The 9980-nt window shown below is 49.2% G+C and overlaps 1 pseudogene; it reads right to left on the bottom strand.

Moving 5' to 3' along the window:
* Positions 1-9235: 9235 nt before the first annotated feature.
* Positions 9236-9353, bottom strand: LOC124556970 (annotated as a pseudogene).
* Between the last annotated feature and the right edge of the window lie 627 nt (positions 9354-9980).

The raw sequence follows: 9980 nt of genomic DNA, 5'->3' as shown, positions 1-9980 counted from the left end.
CAAAGAAACCCAGTTCCTCTCCTTCTCCGCCAAGGCGTGTCCCATCTACAGCACCACCTGGCGGAAATCGCCCTCGGCCGTCTTCTGTGTCGCCGAGGCGCACTGCTGGTGGCCGGTCAACCGGCCGATCGCTGGTGGCAGGAGCTGCTCCTGAACAACCTATGGATCAGGATCTTCTGCCTTCGGATGAATGCCATTCCATGCTGTCGGTCGCTAGCTCCGAGCAGTCTTTGAGTTGACAGCAACTTTGGTCACATTCCTCCATTTTCTGTTCACCCCATGTCCATTATCCATCGGAATATCCGCGGCATTCGAGCCAATAGGGATGAATTGTCGATCCTCTTACGATCCTACTCGCCGGTCATCTTCTGTCTGCAGGAAACAATGCTGCATCCCCATGACCGCTTTGTTCTCCCTCATTTTCAGTCCATCCGATATGACCCCCCCTCTGTTGAAGGCACTCCAGCCCATGGAGGACTCATGATTCTTCTCCATGAAACTCTCCATTATTACCCAATCCATTTAAACACTTCCTTCCAAGCTGTCGCCGTCCGTCTTTCCCTTTCCAGATACACGTTCTCTCTTTGTACTGTATACATTCCATCATCCACACCAATGGCACGAGCTGATCTCCTTCATCTTCTTGGTCAGCTTCCACCCCCCTATTTCCTGGTTGGGGACTTCAATGCCCACCACCCGCTTTGGGGATCTCCACATCCTTGTCCACGTGGCTCACTATTGCTAGACGTCTTCCACCAAGCGGATCTAGTTTGCCTCAACACTGTGGTCCCTACATTTTTATCTGCCTCCACGACAAATTTATCTCATTTGGACCTTGCGGTCGGTACTGTTCCGCTAGCTCGGCGCTTCGAATGGTTCGCCCTTGATGATACACACTCGAGTGACCACTTTCCATGTGTCCTTAGACTGCAGCCTCAACTGCCATACATGCGCCCGAGACGCTGGAAGTTTGCCCAAGCTGATTGGACACTTTTTTCGTCCCTAGCGACATTCGATGACCGTCACTTTCCCAGCGTCGACGATGAGGTCACCCATATTACCGACGTTATTCTTACAGCTGCGGAACATTCAATACCACGCACCTCCGAATTGCCCCGGCGCCCCCCAGTTCCTTGGTGGAACGAGGCATGCCGTGATGCAATACGTGAGCGGCGACGTGCTCTCCGCGTTTTCCGCCACCATCCTACTTTGGCCAACTGTATCCGCTATAAGCAGTTCCGTGCGCGATGCCGTCGCGCCATCCGCGATAGCAAGAAGGCAAGCTGGAAATTCTTTATTAGCTCATTTGACACCTTCACTCCCTCCTCGGAAGTTTGGAGTCGGCTTCGACGGTTCTCAGGCGCGTCTAGTTTCTCCCCGGTCTCTGGGCTCACTGTCGCGCATGATACATTCGTGGACCCCGTCGCAATTTCTAACTCGTTGGGTCAGCACATTGCTGAGATTTCGAGCTCTTCCAATTACCCGCCAGCGTTTCTCCCGAAGAAACGTGCAGCGGAAGTGCGACCTCTTGCTTTCTCTTCTCAAAATCGCGAAAGCTATAATACTGATTTCTTCATGCGGGAACTCCAACATGCACTCTCTTCTTCTCGCTCCTCCGCCCCAGGACCGGATGGTATCCACGTCCAAATGTTGCTGAATTTATCAACCCATAGTCTGCATTACCTCCTTCGCATTTATAATCGAATTTGGACCGACAGTACTTTTCCCAGACGATGGCGGGAAGCTATCGTCGTTCCCGTTCCGAAACCTGGAAAGGACAAACATCTCCCCTCTAGCTATCGCCCCATTTCTCTCACGAGTAGTGTCTGTAAGGTTTTGGAGCGTATGGTGAATTACCGTCTAGCGTGGTGGCTGGAATCCCGCAGTCTTTTAACACCTGCCCAATGCGGATTCCGAAAGCATCGTTCTGCCGTTGACCATCTTGTTGCTCTCTCCACTTATATCATGAACAATTTTCTCCGGAAACGCCAAACAGTAGCAATATTTTTTGATCTGGAGAGAGCATACGATACCTGTTGGAGGACAGGCATCCTCCGCACACTGTTCTCTTGGGGCTTTCGAGGTCGGCTACCCCTTTTTTTCGCGAATTTATGGCACAGCGCACATTTAGGGTGCGGGTGAACACTACTCTCTCCCGTACTTTCTCCCAAGAAAACGGGGTACCCCAGGGCTCAGTGCTGAGTCTTGTACTGTTTGCCATTGCCATCAATCCAATTATGGATTGTCACCTTCCTGATGTCTCGGGCTCCCTCTTTGTGGACGATTTTGCGATCTACTACAGCTCTCAACGGACCAGCCTTCTTGAACGACGTCTTCAAGGATGTCTCGATCGCCTCCACTCTTGGAGCATCGAAACCGGCTTCCGTTTCTCTCCCAGAAAGACCGTTTGTGTTAATTTTTGGCGACGTAAGGAGTTTCTTCCGCCCTCCTTACATCTAGGTCCTGTCAACCTTCCGTTTTCGGACGCCGCTAAATTCTTGGGTCTTATGTTTGACAGAAAACTGTGCTGGTCCTCCCACGTTTCCTATCTTTCGGCTCGCTGTCTACGATCCCTTAACACCCTCCGTGTCCTGAATGGTACCTCGTGGGGAGCAGACCGAGTGGTCCTTCTCCGCCTCTATCGCGCCTTAGTGCGCTCACAATTGGATTATGGAAGCATAGTCTACTCCTTTGCTCGGCCGTCTCTTCTTCGGCGTCTCGACTCTATCCACCACCGTGGATTACGTTTAGTGTCTGGAGCTTTTTACACTAGCCCTGTGGAAAGCCTTTATGCTGAGACTGCTGAACCTCCGCTGTCCAATCGGCGAGCAGTCCTTCTGAGTCGTTATGCTAGCCATCTGTCTTCCATGCCTGCTAATTCAGCCCATGACCTTTTTTTCGACGCCTCCTTTGAAGTAGGGTATGCAGGCCGCTCCTCCTCCCTACTACCCCCGGGAGTCCGCTTCCGTCAACTGCTCCATTCTCTTCCCTTCCGCTTTCCTAAAACCTTCTTGACAACTTGGGGTACAGCACCGCCTTGGCTCCGTCCCCGGATCTGCCTGCTCCGTGACCTTTGTCGATTTCCCAAGGATGGTACCCCTACACTTGTTTATCGTCGGGCATTTGCTGCTCTATGTGCACAAATGACAGACGCCACATTTATTTACACCGACGGCTCGAAAACATCGTTAGGTGTAGGGAGTGCCTATATTGTTGGCGACACCCCAAATCACTTTCGGCTTCCCGACCAGTGTTCGGTTTATACTGCGGAGCTTTACGCTGTTCTCCAGGCTGTCCACTACATCCGCCGCCATCAGCGGATACAGTACGTAATCTGCTCAGATTCTCTCAGCTCTCTCCTCAGTCTCCAAGCTCTTTACCCTGTGCACCCTCTGGTCCACCGGATTCAGGACTGTCTGCGCTTGCTCCACCTGGGGGGCGTCTCGGTGGCGTTCCTCTGGCTCCCGGGACACGTTGATATCTGTGGAAATGAGGCGGCCGATATTGCAGCCAAGGCTGCAGTCTCTCTTCTTCGGCCATCTAGTTAATCGATTCCCTTCGCCGATCAACGGAGCGTTTTATGTCGTCGTGTTGTTCATTTATGGCACGCGCATTGGTCAACACTTCCCCATAATAAATTGCGGGAAGTGAAAGCTCTTCCTTGTGCTTGGACCTCTTCCTCCCGAACGCGTCGTCGGGAGGAGGTAATTTTAACTAGACTCCGGATAGGGCACTGTCTTTTTAGCCATCGACATGTTTTAAGCGGCGATCCTCCCCCACTCTGTCCCCACTGCTCTCAGCTGTGGACGGTAAGACACCTTTGAATTGAGTGCCCCTATTTTAATCCGTTACGCTCCCGTCTACAGCTATCGCCTGATCTATCGTCGATTTTAGCAGATGACACGCGCTCAGTCGACCGCGTTCTCCAGTTTATTAGTGCCAGTGAAATGACGTCAGTCATTTGAAGCTTTTTTTTGGGGACAACCAACCCCTTTCTGTAGTGGATTTTTAAGCCTTCCTTCTGCTTTTAGTTTCTCCAATTTTATGACTTTGTTCCCATTGCTGCTGGTTTTCAATTTGGGTTTTTTACTGTTTCCTAAGTCACGGGCTGGGCGCTAATGACCATAGCAGTTTTGCGCCCTAAAACAAAACAAAACAAAAAAATCCGACGCAGTTACTGTAGCCGTAATCACTGGGTGGAAGGTGGGTCAGGAACCTCCATCGGGCACTGCCTGATGGAGGGTCACCATTTCGATCTGCTCCATCGTCGACATCATCAGCCCATGAGACTGTAACAGGCGGCAAGCAACTGTCGCACTTACCGAGGGAGAGATGTGATGACGCTGCTCTAGTGGGGTCCAGGGACTCCCCCTCCATGGAATCCATCGTTGTTGGGAGGGATCGTTCTTCAGATGGGACATCAGGAGCAGCCACTCCTGTCGCCAGGGCGCCCGAAAGGAGATCACTGTCTTGTATCCGCTCCACTGCCTGGATGCCACATGAAGAAGTGTGTCGTCGGATGGCGATTGACTTCTCTTCTTCCGTTTTCGGAGCGACCACTGCTTTCGGAGAAGCTGTTCTGTATCAGAATATGTCCGAGGTCGCGCCCGTCTGAAGAAAAGCAGAGGTAGGCACCGCACTCGCATCGATGACCATCGCAGCGGGCGGGCTGGTCATCGAGTTCTGGAGAGTTAGTGATGTCGTAGCCGTCGGAGGAGATGGTGCCGGTGAGGCCGTGGCAGCACCGTCATTTCCAATGGGGAATGCCTGGGGGAGAACAGGCGCTTCCTGAAGTGACGCATCAGGGCCGCGTACGGCTGTGGCGTAGCTGTCTGGTAAAGATGTGACTGTTGCTTTGAGTGCTGAGTCATCGCTCGGGACCAGGAGCAAACGTCGGTGGAGACAGTCTGACCGAACATGGCCCTCTTGTCCGCAACCGGCACACGTCCGCGGCTGGCCATCATACATAACGATGGCTCGCACGCCATCTATCAGCATGTGGGATGGTACATGTTTGGAGAGTTAGATTTTGATTTGGCGGACACAATTCGGCACGTGGTATGTCGTGAACGTCATTCATTTTCCCGCGATGTGCTCCACAACATTGCCGTGGGGTCGGGAAGCTTCGACGACCACGTCTTCTGGCACTTCGAAAGGGAGTTCAAAGACCCGAATTGTTCGAAGACCGAAACCAGCGTGATCTATCGTTACCTCTCCACTATGCCCGTCAGAATGCTTGAACTTGAGTCCGTGTGCCCGTTGTCGAACTACCTCAGCACATGCTTCCTCCGTCGTCATCTTAATATAGACTATACTGCCAGTGGTAGAGAAGTGAATATCTGTCACTTCCTGGGGGTCCAAAAGTAGCTCTTCGCGAATGGATTGTTCAATTTCATAAGCGCGTGGTCGTGCACGTTCGGCTTGGAATGTTACTACTTTAAGTGTCGCTCGGCGGTAACAGTGTGCCATGAGGTGCAGTAGTAATGGACGCTACACGACACGAAATACCGCGACGCGGAAGTAAACAACTGCGGTGCGCTGTCCGGCGTGCGGAACCGGGCCGCACGCCGGAACCGGGCCGAAAGCCGACTGCTTCGGCTATCCAAGCACGCTTTCCGTCCCCCTCTTATTCTCAACTTGTCGCACATTAAACACGTAGCGTCCGCTCCCTTTATCCTCACTGCTCGCAGCTTTACCCGATTCCCGCCAGAGTTCGGACGTAGTGTGTAACCACACTGCACGCATCATTATTTGCTATCAGGCGCATATACACGCGTATATGTTTTGTGTCTTTTCTTTCGGGTATGTCTTTCAGATACTTCTTTTGTAGCTGGGGTACTGGTGTGGGAGGCTTATTCAGGTGCTGGATAGCGTAGAGAGAGGTTGTGTCTATTTGTTAATCACGTATCACATCACCCTAGGCCAATTTGTTAATAACAGTACGTCACACCATCAGACAACATACGCAGGCAGATAAGTAAACACACTCATTTTTATGTCCTCATTTGGCTCATCTTCAGTTGCGAGTAATCGATGCGCACGTGAGACTAGTCGCTCGAAGAAACCATATGTAGCTTCCCTGGTCTGCCAGAAATCAAGTTCGTTTGTACACGGAACGCGTGCTGGGCTATAGACTAACGCAGTACATAACATAATCAGTCCGACTTTACCGTAGTGACAAATGGTCTGTGCAAACCCCCAAATTCACGTGCTGTTCACTCTGTATTTGTTTTATAAATTCGTACTCCTTTTGCTTTCTGCAATCTAACATTTACCTTTCAAAATGTGTTCAAATGTGTGTGAAATCTTATGGGACTTAACTACTAAGGTCATCAGTCCCTAAACTTACACACTACTTAACCTAAATTATCCTAAGGACAAACACACACACACCCATGCCCGAGGGAGGACTCGAACCTCCGCCGGGACCAGCCGCACAGTCCATGACTGCAGCGCCCTAGTCCGCTCGGCTAATCCCGCGCGGCATTTACTTTTCAGACGCGTTATACCCTTTTTCATAGCAGGAATCTTCCGTAGTTTTGATCTGGATAATATTGTTTGAGTTTTCGATGTGATACAGATTGGAAACAGTTCACTCTATAATTTTTACACGAATAAACTATTTATCGTTACTCATTCGTCCTGCCATTTACGGTAATTGCGTGACCTGTGGTAGACACCTAGTGTCACATACCTCCAAAAGCCCACCAAGGACTTGTTGAATCGCTCTTGTATTGCGGTCCAGTGGTAGACCAACAAGCTATTTAGCTGGCGGTTATAATGTTTTGGCTCATCATGCGTAAAATGTATATTATAAGGCTAGCTCTTTTCCCTCAGAAGCTCTCATCCTCAAATAACCTCTGGTCCATTCCATGCATGACCTTAGGTAACCATTTCGGTCACTGATTCAGTTAATAAATGACTAACTTCTATAACAGCAACAATATTCAGAGTTCTAGCATACGCTATATCCTCAAGGCTATTTTTACGCATATTGACCTCCGATGATCTTCCAGAATGTTTCGTAGCTGCTTTCATTGTTGATACAAAGCTTATAATATTGAAATTCAGAGTCTCAGCTCCAGTGTAGGAATTGTGCTTTTTCCCAATAGATTATCACTTCCCTCACAGACAGTATGGCACTGTTGTGCACCTTTATTTGACACATGGAAGCTTGCCCTAAGTTATTTCGTGTGAGTAATACGCGATGAGATACATTTTCTCCCGTAAACGAGCTCAGCGTGAAAGTGCTGTGCTTCTATACGACTGCTACATTCCGCTCGGAGGTGGAATACGTCTGGAGTGGTCCGGGAAGGGTCGTAAAAAGGAACGGCTCGACTCGTACCGCCCGACCTCTACCTGTCTTGGGGTCACTGACCCGTCACGTCACCTGACAAATGTGACCTTTGTAATGAGAACACGTTCAGTTAAGGAGGCAGAATGAATTTATCACGCAGAAGTAATATTTTTATAGATTTTCCTATTTTTAAGGCCCAGAGGCACCCCTGCTATACACAAATTTAAGAGGCTTCATTTTTACAAGGAATATTATCAAATATTTTGGAAATTTCTGTATAAGAGGCACCCTACTCTGGCTGTTACGTTCCTCGGTACTATTCAAATCTTTGTTAAGCCCATGCGAGTTGTCGCTAATATAATTCTAATATTAATTGTTACACACTATTTACAAAACCATTGTGCAAAACAACCTAGTACTTACTGATAACATTTAAATATAAATTAACAAACATCTCTAGCAAGACATCCGGTAAGGAAGTTACGGACCTCTGTTTCTGAAACAGTGTATGAAGTTGTGTCGATTGATGACCACAGTATTTGGTCTCTTTGGGTGTTACGTGTTTCTTCGGAAAGAACCTGCTACCTAAAATTTTCCATAAGTTAACAAACTAAACTACATGACCGCCTCCATAGCTGCATGGTTAGCGTCCCTGCCTTAATTGCGGAAGGACCCGGGTTCAATTCTCGATATCTCCTTGGATTTTTCTGAGGTAGGGAGGTCAGGAATGGGGTCAACTCAGTCTCGTGAAGCTAACACAGGAGATAATTGGAAAAGAAGCAGCGCCACTATCAACATTCTTCGAGTGGCAGCAACGGCTGGAGCGATTGGCGAGATGCGACATACTCCTCGTATTGCCTTGTAGGCAGCAGTCAGCAAGTCGAACACGCCAAATCCGAGAGTGTTATTTACCTTTTTATGTTTATCTATCGTCCATCAGAGTTCAAATGACTCTGAGCACTATGAGACTTAACATCTGAGGTCATCAGTCCCCTAGAACTTAGAACTTCTTAAACCTAACTAACCTAAGGACATCACACACATCCATGCCCGAGGCAGGATTCGAACCTGCGACGTAGCGGTCGCGCGGTTCCAGAGTGAATCGCCTAGAACCGCTTGGCCGCAACGACCGGCCAACAGAGTTCTTCGGCGAGTTTCTGAACTCCCTTCATGCCTTCTGAAAGCAGGTCATTTCTCGAATTTAACCAGTTGTGAATGAGCTATGAGTATGAGGTGCACTGCAATCTACAGTAGCCAACTCGTATTCAGGTATTATACTGCTTCTGAGCAAGAAGTGACCTTTACTAGTTATTGTTATTTGAAACAAGTTCTGGAACCAGCAACCATCACAAACTTACCAGCTCATCGACAGGATTATTTGTGCGAGGAGACGGGAAACAATAGGAAAGACGCTTAGAGCAGCAACGAGCATCGGATTACTAAAGGGAGACACCCATATCACAGTCAGTACCTTTGCCTTCCTTTATCTTCGAGTAACAGAGAGTCTTAGTCCTCAACATGTTGGTGGTGGTAAGCATATGTCAGAACTTAGTTTTTTGGAGGGTGTCGTGCACTCTCAATATGAGCGTGTCATGCACTCTCGGTAGTTAACGCATGTCCCACAAGTAATATGCATTATTTTTGTCTAAGTGATGTGGAATAAGTCAGATTGCAGACCATGTAAATATGATTTCTTTGCGTTACGACTGCATGCTGGCCATTTATATATCACTCACTCACTCCGTCTTCAGGCCACAAGTGGTCCATCGGGACCATCCGACCGCCGTGTCATCGTCAGTTGAGGATGCGGATAGGAGGGGCGTGTGGTCAGCACACCACTTTCCTGGTCGTTATGATGGTTGTTTTTGACTGGAGCCGCTACTATTCGGTCGAGTAGCTCCTCAATTGGCAACACGAGGCTGAGTGCACCCCGAGAAACGGCAACAGCGCATGGCGGCCCGGATACTCACCCATCCAAGTGCAGGCCACGCCCGTCAGCGCTTAACTTCGGTGATCTGACGGGAACCGGTGTATTCACTGCGGTAAGGCCGATGCCTCCATTTAAATATGGCTTAAACTTATGAAAATGAACATGTTAGTCCTTGCTACTCATAATATGAGCGAAACATAAATTTAACAGCAAATAAACAGCTAGACATACACTGAAGAGCCAAAGAAACTGGTACACCAGCCTAACATCGTGTAGGCCCCCCGCGAGCACGCAGAAGTGCCGCAACACGACGTTGCATGGACTCGACTAATGTCTGAAGTAGGGCTGCAGGGAAGTGCCACCATGAATCCTGCAGGGCTGTCCATAAACCCGTAACAGTACGAGGAGGTGGCGATCTTTTCTGAACAGCACGTTGCAAGGCATCCCAGATATGCTCAATAATGTTCATGGCTGGGGAGGTTGGTGGCTAGCGGAAGTCTTTAAACTTATAAAAGTGTTCCTGGAGCCACTCTGTAGCAATTCTGGACGGGTGGGATGTCGCATTGTCCTGCCGGAATGCACAATGGACATGAATGGATGCAGCTGATCAGACAGGATGCATATGTACGAGTCACCTGACAGATTCTTATCTGGACCTATCAGGGATCCATTACCACTTCAACTGCACACGCCACATCATTACTGGGCCTTCACCAGCTTTAACAGTCCCCTGCTGACATTCAGTCCATGGAT

The sequence above is a fragment of the Schistocerca americana genome, chromosome X (assembly GCF_021461395.2).
Source record: "Schistocerca americana isolate TAMUIC-IGC-003095 chromosome X, iqSchAmer2.1, whole genome shotgun sequence".
In the NCBI taxonomy this organism is placed as follows: domain Eukaryota; kingdom Metazoa; phylum Arthropoda; class Insecta; order Orthoptera; family Acrididae; genus Schistocerca; species Schistocerca americana.
This window is presented reverse-complemented; position numbering and strand designations above follow the sequence as displayed.